Below are 12038 nucleotides of genomic sequence, written 5' to 3' on the forward strand. Positions count from 1 at the left end.
ACTTTTGCTTACGTCATTTGATCTCAGCTCTGAAATCAATGGCTAAGCTATTTCCCGGTCCCCGCCTTTTCGTATAGTACCATTATTTGTTAACCATCTTTCTCTGACCTACTTACTTCATAGATCAAGAATGATCTTCGTTTGGTCGTTTATTTTTTTTTTCTAAAATAATTCTTTGTTCTTTTCTTCTCTTTATTGTGTCCTCAAATTCGTCTGCGGTCGATCGGCCTTGCAACGTTTTACAACCTTTTTGTCAAAAAGAAATTAATTCAGGGTAATATCAGTCTTCTTTTCTTTTTGGATCTGATATGAAGAACCAATTTATGTTAAACTTAACTGAACCCCCACGTAAAAATTAAAAGATGTTTACAGATTTAAAGACATAATTTTTGGGCGGCTTCAAAATTTAAAATGCCAGACAAAAGTCACCGTTATTACTGGTATGAATATTTACCCCCACTATTTTAATGACATAAAGATTTCTTTTCACGTTTACAAGTGACTAAGAGTAAACAGTGGTAGAAAATTGGGTGGAAAAGATTATGCTTACTGTTAATTAGCATGTAGCAGTTATAAACATTGATATTGGTTTCTTCTGACGGAGAACAACCCCTGCGAGGTTGTTTCGTTATATTAAAACCATCCAGACACTGGGGCATATTAACTTCATCCCAACTTCACTGATTCCGTAAGTTTTCATCTCAGATGCAATAGTTCTATAATTATTCATTTCATTTGATAACTTTTATGTTTTCTTCACTATTTCTGTAAGTCTTCATTGCATCTTTAAGTCGTCTTATCAATGGAATGATTTAATAATCTTGTTATAAGCACAAACCAAACATGTGACCTGCAATGTGCGTACATTCAGCAGAGCGTATATAAACTGACAGAACACCGAACGTACATTCACATATCACAGCCATTAACGACGAATTTAGTAAGATTCCTTGAATTTCAATTTCTCTACAAAGTTCTTTAAGCTTAAGTCTTAAATCTCAGGCATGTTCTAGAATCACAATCGTGTAATACATTTTGAGAAAAATTGGAATAAGAATTTCACATATTTGATTTAGTATCATTATACCTTAGTTTAATTTAAGAGGGCATAAAAGGGGTGCAAACTGTTCTCTTTGGAGAATTAAATTTACCCGCCCTGAGACGGGTATTCTTTTTTTATAAAGCTCTTTTGTGTTGCTTCGTTGCGGACAAACTGGCTATATAAAACGATACTTTCAATAAAAAAAACTCGTTTAATATTGTTGATAGACAGTAGATGCATAACCGTTAAATACGACAAAAGAAAAGTTTTGTTAGTTGGCCATTTTTCTTTTTGCTGCCTTTTCCCGCCTGACATTTATAGCTTTTAATTTGGGATTCAACTTTTTTGTCTTTGCAATATGTCAAAGGTCACAACCGATTTCCACATCATAAATGTTTTTTAATGACTTGTAATCTAAAGAAAAGTTGCATTTCAGTCTGTCCGAGTGTGTGTGTGTGTGTGTGTGTGTGTGTGTGTGTGTGTGTGTGTGTGTGTGTGTGTGTGTGTGTGTGTGTGTGTGTGTCGGGCGAAAAGTCAGAAACTACGCAAGATACACATACAAATATTATATAATCGGATTTAGTGTGATCTCGAGCTGATAACAAAAATACTGTAATATTCATTCCGATTGGTGTCAGCAGAGACCACTGCATACAAGGGTCGGATCAGAGAAATATTACAATATTTCATTTTCACTGGTTTCGAAAACAATAAATTTAAGTCAAACAGTCCGCTTTCTAGATTTCACTTTGGTTTTCTATTATATTTAACCAGTTTCAAGAGAAAAAAAAAAAGAAAAGGTGAAAGAGGGATGGGGGAGATGCAGAGAGAGAAAAATTTGAAAGGAAGATACAACATTCCTTTTTTAAACGCTTCTATTTTGTTATCTATTCCGACTTTTCTTGTTAGAATTATATTAAACTAGCATAGCTACACGGCGTTGCCCGGAAATATAAATAACAGCATAGAAGAGTTAACCCCCCTTCTCTCTTTAAACCTACTTCTATTCCCCTTCCTCCCTCGCTATATATAACAAGTACCATTTTGCACCAAAGGTTCCTATTTACTTGTCTCTTCCACGAGGGTAAAGTTGGGTACAAGATCTGTTGTTTCATTTTTTTATATTTATCAAGCTCCGAGTTTAAACAGGACAAACCTTGTAAGTGTAAATGTTTATTGGGAGACTATGTCTCCAACAGTGAAGGAAAAATATAGAGTAGTTTTTTTTTTTTGTTTTTCTTTTTATTTGAGACTGCGAACTTTGAGTTAAAATAAATCACAGAAAAATATTTTTATTATACAAATATGAGGTTTATTCTAAAGATAATTTTTTGGCATTTATAACCGATAGTTACCAAATATGCAATCAAAGAAAATAGAGTTGTTAATTTAAAGTACGGCGCCTCTAAAACACCTTTATATAGGCTTGACTAGTAGATGAGGTTAACCTTGCATCTTTGTGATAACAGCGTCATTGCTAAACACCTTATTAACCAATATTCTTGTGTCAGCTCCCAATTTCGAAAACTTATCGTAAACAGCACATCTATTCTTGAACATACACAAAAAAATGCAAAAAAATTCATATACTAAAAGTATTACTAATTAAATAAAAGAAACCAAACATTAATTAATATTTTTTTTATTTAATTAGTAATATTTTTAGTATATGAAGTAACACTTTTCGTATAAGTTTCAATGACAGTGAAGATATTATTAAATGCTTCTAGAAATAACATAGAACTTATTAATATAATTAATAACATGATTCGATGAAGGAAAAATCATCTCTATAAATATTCTAACATCTTTAGTGCTAATCATCCCTGACGGTGGATCTGGACTGATCTGAAAGTATTCAGGTGAGAAGTGCTTATGGAAGTCACACCAAGCAGCTTTACAAAATAAATAAATAAATAAATAAAATAAACTATCAATGATCCAAAATATGTAGACAGGAATTGTCTCCCCTCCCCCTCTCTCTTTCTCTCTCTCTATATATATATAAAAGGTGACCCCCCCCCAAAAAACGGTCCAACTCTAATTAGGCCCCGTTTCTTAATGCTGTTTGCTGCTTTTTTTTCTTTAATATATATATATATATGTGTGTGTGTGTGTGTGTGTGTGTGTGTGTGTGTGTGTGTGTGTGTGTGTGTGTGTGTGTGTGTGTGTGTGTGTGTGTGTGTGCGTGTGTGTGTTTTAAATGGATATGCATTAGTATATATCTTTAAATTATCGTTTTTTCCATGTCCTTTCTCCTACGGTATATAAGCTCCACCTCAATTGTTGAGCTTTGTATTATCCAGATAAATCTCTTTTTAAAGAAGTTCTCTAATTTCTCTTTGTTTCCTCACACACACACACACACACACACACACACACACATATATATATATATATATATATATATATATATATATATATATATATATAAAATAAAAATTCAAAATGTAAGTTTAGTCAGCCAATTCAACGCAGATTAAAAAAAAAAAACATTTATTTATTGTTTTTATTATTTGAATCTTTTTGAGATGATCAATTTATACATTTATTTATTTGCGGACTGTTATCCTCATCTTCTGGTTTTCTTGCTTCACAATTTTTACCACGTGACAAAGGCCAGAGGAATAGTTGGCTGAAACGTTGTGAAACAGCAACTATGAAAGTGAGGATAATAGTCCGCAAATAAATAAATAAATATATAGCTCATCTCAAAAGGATTCCAATAATAATAAAAAAAAATAATATACCATTCAGTACGGACCCGATGATGGAAGATCAGATAAGAACGAAAAAAAAACTCGGTTTTATAAGACCAAATATCCAACCTTGATCGCTGTTGGGAGCCGTGGCACAGTGGATAGAGAAGTTGAATCTCTACAGTTCCAGATGAGTACTGTCTGTAGATAGCGGTTTCAAGCCTACCCAATGCCGGCCAGAGGATTAGTTAACCAAACGGTGAGACGACGCCAACAACTATAGGAGGCAGTAATTACTGAGGCTGCAAGTTTAGAGACTCAGCTTTTCTCTCTCCCGTCATGGTTAACCACCTGACGAAGGCCAGAGGAATAGTTGGCCGAAACATCGTGAAACAACAAGAAGAAGATGAAGTCCGCAAATACATAAATTAATAAACATTTTATTTGTTTATAAATCAAAGTACTTTTCGACCTAATCGCATCGTCATCAGGATAGGCAATATATTTTTTTTAATCTTACTTATCCCTTGTGACATGATGTCACTTAGCAAACACAAAACCAGTTCTGTGTTATCAACGGCGATTTATAAATGTCCAAGTTAGGAGATATTATTGGGTATGGTCTTTAATTCTATACATGGATTTATACGGTGGTATGGTCTTTAATTCTATACATGGATTTATACGGTGGTATGGTCTGTATTATAAATACAGAAAAAGTTCATTTAAATTAGATTCTGATAATTTTGATTTTTTAGTGTTTTAAAAACACTTTTACACATAGGTACAACGAGTAATCTGTTTATGAACCCACCCTTCTATTTATGAATCACAGATGAGTGGAGTGAAGCAGGCGGGTATTATCAAGATTCAAAAGTGCATATAAACAAAAATGCAATCGATTTTATACGCTTTGTTTATTGGCTGAAACAAGAAGTTTTAGAAATTTGAAAGCAAGCGTTTCTTTTATTACATATTTTTCGGTGCAATTTAGTCATATTTTTATTGGTACAAACAAAAGCGTCTATTGGAGATATTTTTTGTTTTTTTTTTATGTCAGTATGATACTAGTCGTAAATCAAAAACGAAAAAAAAAAAAAAAAGATAAGGAAATCTATAAAATCTTGCAGTAGACATGTAGGTTAATAGTCTTACCACTAAGATGTGAAGTGTTGAACTTCAATAAGTGTCTGACCATCAACCACGCACAGAGCCTTCTTCCTACATTAATCAATGGTCCACCCACCTTACAGGCTGCAACCTGCTTTCTCATAAATTAGTCCCGTTCATCCTCCTACACATATGCGTGGGTTACTTCCGAGGTGACATCTTGGCAAGATTGGAGATTATCAGCTCGACATATTGTAGTGATGAAAAAGACAAATAAACTCCCAACCGTGTTCTATTAAACTTGCTGATTCTGGAATTATCCTGCAATCTGTATAATGCTCAAAACGCCAAACTGTTAGATTATTTGAAAAACATTTCATATGTGTGTCGTACGCGTGCGCGTAAGACGAATAAACTTTTTTTTTTTTCTGAATCGCTATCTCGACCAGGCGAGCAAGTTTCCGAGTCTTCGGTGATAATTCATGGAGTACGGATCCGACAGCTCTTTTGCCAGACATCTTAATTCATTTCGATTTTCGCGATCGTCTTCAGAAATTGTTTGCCTTTTCCCCTATGTTGGTGTTGTTTAAGGTGTTTTTGTTATTTTGCTTGATAGTTTCAGTGGGAGCGTGGACATCGAATTAAAAAATATAATTATATATGTTGTTTATTTATTTATGTAATTGTATATTTATTATTTTTTATTATTTTTGTTGTTGTTGTATTTAGTTTTATTGATAAATTGCGGAAGAAATTATTGTTTTTATGCACTTATATATTTGTCTTTTTTATTATTTCGTTTTAAAATTTAATCGTGGGAGAAATTGAATGCGTTTGTGTCGAAGTTAAATATTATTTTATCATGGTTCGCTCCTTTCTTAATATATAGTACATCTACAATTTTTAAATGACGTGCCTGTTTATATATATATATATATATATATATATATATATATATATATATATATATGTGTGTGTGTGTGTGTGTGTGTGTGTGTGTGTGTGTGTGTGTGTCAGTGGATAATTATATTTTAAAAACAATATATATGCCGATCCCCAATTGGGGGTACCAAATTGGTAAAAGGGAAAATTATTCCTAACTCGCATTTAGGTAAAAACGCACTTACATATAAATAATTAAATTCATTCAAAAGTATCACGAACAAAAACAAAGAAATGACATGTACATAAAAAAAAATCGCGATATCCAGCAGTCGCGTGAGATAGGCCAGTGGTAGCGGTTTAGGCTTCTTTCCACGGGGTCCTGATTTCGAATCTTGCTAGATTCAGCCACTCTGATGAGTCGTAGACGATGAAACACGTGTGAGTGGATGATAATTATAAACAATATATATATATATATATAATTTTTTTTTACTATAATAATTAAATACCTACAGACACTAGTGTTTACTCCTTTCGGGAATCTTCAGTGCAGGGTGTCACGATTAACACCAGTCGAACGATTTGAACCCCGCAACACGAGACACCTTTGGCTCGATTAGCGAAGACCTAATCCATTCGGCTACCATTAACCGCGTGAAATAACGTTGAATTTAAGCATTTTCATTTTAAATATCCATTTACGTCAGTCAGACAGTGATCTAATCGTTATACGTTGATCTATGCATAAGAGCTAAATTGACCGACTTTAATTCAACTGAAAGTGCTCAACGATTAGAAACGAATTGTAGTCATCAGCATACAGTACTGTTTCGTTGTATCACAACTCATCAGTGCCCCTAGACTAGCATCTCTACCAAGCCGAGGATTGAACCTAGAACTTGACAGGCGGCAGTTCTACGCATCGACTCACGAGATCGGTGAAGCAAACATTGTAAAACAAAACAAAATTCTCACGCTTGATTATATACCTTTTATACCTTTTCTCATTTTTCGAGTTTCCTAATATGTCAAAATTTAAAAAAAAACTGAATATTCTATAAATATTACGAGTACTTTCGGTTCTTCTGTTGAATCATTTTCTGGTGACAAAAAAAAACAAAAAAAAAAAAACGAAAAAACAAATTAACAGAAAGCTGGAGCAAAAAAAAAAAATTTTTTTTTAAACATCTGACAACACCGTATATGATGTCATTAGACGTCGATAAAACAAACTGGTACAGTTCCAGAAAAACGTTTACAATTGAAATACTAGAACTCCAGAGTTAGCGCCACAAGATAAATTATATTTACGTTAAACATTTTTAAATATTGCTACTCGTTTCATACGTCATTTCAACTATTTGAAGTTGCTAGGTTTTAATAAAGGTAGTTTTTAAATAAGTTTAAGAATATAATATTAACTAAAATTAACTAAAATTTGACTTTAATCAGTGGACAAAATTACGTACGGGTAATAGTAAAATACACAATTTATATATATACTAGCATGGGTGCCCGGCATCGCTCGGGTGCTTGGAGGTGTATGCTGAGCAAAAAAAAAAAAAAGGGGGTAAATTATTTTTAACTTTGACCCCTATTATGGCCCCTTAACATTTATTGTTTTGGGCTCAAATACAGTTATTAAGTTAGATTCATGTCCAAGGAACCTATAAGTTTTTTTTCTTTATCCACAGTGTTTAAAAAACAATAGACTTTTCTTTATAGAGGAAATAACTAGCAAAGTAACAGAAAAGAATTACTAGTTTTCAAATATTTGAAAACTTTTAAAATTTTAAAAGAATTTCCATACTCTGTTAATAGAAAAAGCTGTTTTCAGAAAGTTTTCAAGAGTTGAGTAAGAAAACAATTTTCGAAGTGATTTCAGCATATATATATACATATATATATATATATATATATATATATATATATATATATATATATATATATATATATATATATATATTATTATATATATTACTATATATATTATTATATATACTATTATATTCATAATATATATATATATTATATATATTATTATATATACTATTATATTCATAATATATATATATATATATATATATATATATATATATATATATATGTCGCTCCCCATGTGGGGGTACCAAATTGGTTAAAGGGAAAATTATTCCCAACTCGCATTTAGATAAAAATGCGCTTTCGTAAATAATTTAATTCATTCAAGACGTATCGCAAAAACAAAAACAAATAACACACACACACACACACACACACACACACACACACACACACATATATATATATATATATATATATATATATATATATATATATATATATATATATATACTAGCATTTAATTATATATATATACTAGTATTTAAGTCCGGCGTTGCGCGGGTGTTTTGTGGTGTATGCTGAGAAAACAAAAAAAGGTTTATTTTTTTAACTTGACCCCTATTATGACCATTAGCATTTATTGTTCTGGGCTCAAATCTAGTTATTAAGTTTGATCCATATCCAAGGAACCTATATCTAAAATTTCAAGTGCATAGAGCCAAAATTGTCGGAGGAGTTTGGTAGAGTTCTCAAAGGTCAAATCGTTGAACATTGACCCTTTAACAGCCAAATTTCTGGCCGAAAACCGATCACGTCGATTTTCCCAAATCTCAGTACCTTGTATATCAAATTTCGAGTCTGCAGACTAAAAATTGACAGAGTTATTGCGTAGGGAAATGCACACAGACACACAGACACACAGACGCGTTCACTTTTATAGATATACTAGCAGGGGTGCCCGGCGTTGCTCGGGTGTTTGGAGCTGTATGCTGTGCAAAAAAAGCAAAAAAAACAAAAAAAATGGTTAATTTTTTTAAACTTTGACCCCTATTATGACCCCTTAAAATTTATTGTTTCGGGCTCAAATCACTTTATTAAATTAGATCCATGTTCAAGGAACCTATATCTAAAATTTCAAGTGTCTAGACCCAAAATTGTCGGAGGAGTTTAGTAGAGTTCTTAAAGGTCAAATCGTTGAAATTTGACCCCTTAACAGCCAAATTTCTGGCTGACACCCGTCACATCGATTTTCCCAAATCTCAGTACCCGGTATTTCAAATTTCGAGTCTATAGACTAAAAATTGACAGAGTTATTGCGTAGGGAAATGTACACAGACAGACGGACACACAGACACACAGACAGACACACAGACAGACACACAGACACGTTCACTTTTATAGATATATAGACTAGCATTTCAACCCGGCGTTGCCGGAGTGTTTGGAGGTGTATGTTGAGCAAAAAAAAAAAAAAAAAACACCGTTAGTTTTTTTTTTTTTTCCTTGACCCCTATTATGACCCCGAACATTTTTTGTTTTTAGCTCAAATAAAGTTATTAATTTAGATCCATGTCCAAGGAACCTATATCTAAAATTTTAATTGTTTATACCAAAAATTAGCGGAAGACTTTGGTAGAGTTCTCAAAGGTCAAATCGTTGAACTTTGATCCCTTAACAGCCAAATTTTTGACCTAAAACCGATCACATCGATTTTTCCAAATCTAAGTACCCTCTATATCAAATTTCGTGTCTGTAGACTTTAAATTGACAGAGTTATTGAGTAGGGAAATGTACACACACACAGACACGTTCACTTTTATAGATATACTAGCATTTCAGCCCGGTGTTGACCGGGTGTTTGGAGGTGTATGCTGAGCAAAAAAAAAAAAAAAAAAAAAAAAAACGGTCAATTTTTAAAAATTTTGACCCCTATTATGACCCCTTAAAATTTATTGTTTTGGGCTCAAATCGAGTTATTAAGTTAGATCCATGTCAAATGAGCTTATATATAAAATTTCAAGTGTTTGGACCCCAATTTGTCGGAGAATTTATCTGAGAAAATTGACCACATACTGTCTTCACATCCCTCGGCTAACATCCACATATGTGGTGATTTCAACGTCCATAACGTGGAATGGCTGACCCATTCAAATAAGACAGATGACGAGGGAAGGTTTTGTCATGATTTTGCCATTACTTATGACCTCACTCAGATTGTTCGCCAACCCACCCGTGTGCCCGATACACCCGGTCAATATGCAAGCCTCTTAGACCTTTTTCTCTCAACTTCCCCTGAGCTATGTTCATGTTCTGTTCATTCTCCTCTAGGATCCTCCGACCACTCCGTCGTACCAGTTAAGATAAAAACGAAATGTAAGAAGCCCCCAGACGTACCCCTCCACCGTACTGTATACCGATACTCTATGGCTGACTGGGATAGCTTCCGTACATTCATATCTGATTTACCTCTGCACTCCATGTTTAAAAAGGATGTGTTCTCTATAGTATCAGATCTGACCCAATGGTTAATTGTAGGCATAGACCAATTCATACCATCTAAAAAATTTCAACAAAAACCAAACAGCAAGCCATGGTTCTCCCCAGAATGTGCTGCTGCTATCGCGCACAGAAATCACTTTTTCCATAGCTACCAACGTAATAGATGCACTGAAACTAAAGCTGCTTTCAGGTCTGCCAGCAACCACTGTAAAAGAGTAATCAAAAATGCAAGAGAGCTATATGCCCAGTCTGTTAAATCCAAGGTAGCTGATCAGCGGCTTAGATCCCACCAGTTTTGGCAAATAACAAATAAAATCCTGAACAGAAGTGTGCGTTCTATACCAACCATTATCATGGACCAGAGGTCATCTCGTCAGCGTCAGACAAGGCCAAACTATTTGCAAAGAACTTTGCAGTTAATTCTACCCTATGCGACGAAGGCCATCAACTCCCCATATTTCCTCCTATAGCACAGAACAAGCTAGGTAACATACAAATATCCGTGCAGGAGGTCGCCAAACTAATAAAGAACCTAGATTCCAGTAAAGCAACTGACCCTGATGGCATCCCAATTATAGTGTTTAAAAAGCTTCAACCAGAACTTGCTCCCATACTTACGAAACTATTTAAGCGCTGCCTTAAGGAGAAGTGCTTTCCGACTCCCTGGAAGACCTCTTCAGTTTGCCCTATATTTAAGAATTCAGGTGATAAGTCATCTCCCTCTCAATACAGACCTATAAGTCTCCTGTGTGTTATGAGTAAGTTGCTAGAATCCATATTAAATAGAGAAATAGTCAACCACCTCAGCAGGAATAACCTTCTTAGTGACACACAATATGGTTTCCGCTCTGCAAGATCTACCGCAGATGTGCTGACGGTTATATCCCACAGGATAAGTGAATCTCTTGACAAAGGCTTCCTTTCTAGGGCAATTGCTCTTGACATATCAAAGGCCTTTGACAAGGTATGGCATAAGGGTCTACTTCACAAGATTTCCAGCTACGGTATAACGGGAAATGTTTTCTCAATCATTAAATCATTTCTCTCCGATAGGCTCATAAGAGTAGTGGTCGATGGACAAAAATCGGAGGCCTGCAATATAAATGCTGGAGTCCCCCAGGGGTCAATCCTGGGCCCAACTCTCTTCCTGATCTACATCAATGACCTCCCTAAACACATACTTAAATCATTCGTTGACATCTATGCTGATGACACAACCATCTACGGCAACACATCAAAGGCTGTAAATGACAAAGTTCTCTCTGATTCTCTCTCCTCTGATCTCGAGCGCGTGGTTCAGTGGGGGAAGATTTGGCTGGTTACCTTTAATGCATCCAAAACCAAACTCCTATCCTTACATCATCAACGCTCTGATCCCCAGCTGGCATCAATTGTGATGGATGGCTCTCGTCTGGGTGAGGCTCCGTGTTTTGACAAGCTTCTGGGTTTGACCTTTACTCCTGATCTGAAATGGAACACGTACATCAAGTCTGTTGCCAAGGTCGCTGGAAAGATGGTGGGATCCTTCTACCGCTCCAGAAGATATCTCACTACTGATGCAATTCTCTATCTATATAAAAGCCAAGTACGTCCAAGGATGGAATACTGTTGCCATATCTGGGCAGGAGCTGCTAAAAACAGCCTATCCTGCCTTGACAGAGTACAAAATAGACTTCGTGGCTTAGTGGGGGATGCCCTTTTCTCTACCCTGCAACCTCTCTCCCACAGAAGAGACGTTGCGAGCCTGTCCTTGTTTTATCGTTATTTCCATGGCAGATGCTCGTCTGAACTCCAATCTCTGGTCCCCTCTCGCTAATCTTTCACGAAAAACACCCGTCTAGCTGAATCCACTGTGAAAAATTTCCCCCACTCTATATCTGTGCCTAAATCAAAACGCGGATTCCATGAACAAAGCTTCTTTCTTAGAACTGCACGCCTGTGGAACTCTGTTCCGTCTGCCTGCTTCCCTCCGGACTACA

At 35.0% G+C, this 12038-nt stretch overlaps 1 protein-coding gene across 13 annotated transcripts in view; it reads right to left on the bottom strand.

Annotated features, from left to right (window-relative positions):
* The window catches only part of LOC145295967 (dual specificity tyrosine-phosphorylation-regulated kinase 4-like), a 436432-nt gene that overhangs the window by 8253 nt on the left and 416141 nt on the right, over window positions 1-12038 (bottom strand). The gene's annotated exons all lie outside the window — the stretch shown is intronic.

The sequence above is a fragment of the Euprymna scolopes genome, chromosome 16 (assembly GCF_053919585.1).
Source record: "Euprymna scolopes isolate OS-2025 chromosome 16, ASM5391958v1, whole genome shotgun sequence".
Lineage (NCBI taxonomy): Eukaryota > Metazoa > Mollusca > Cephalopoda > Sepiida > Sepiolidae > Euprymna > Euprymna scolopes.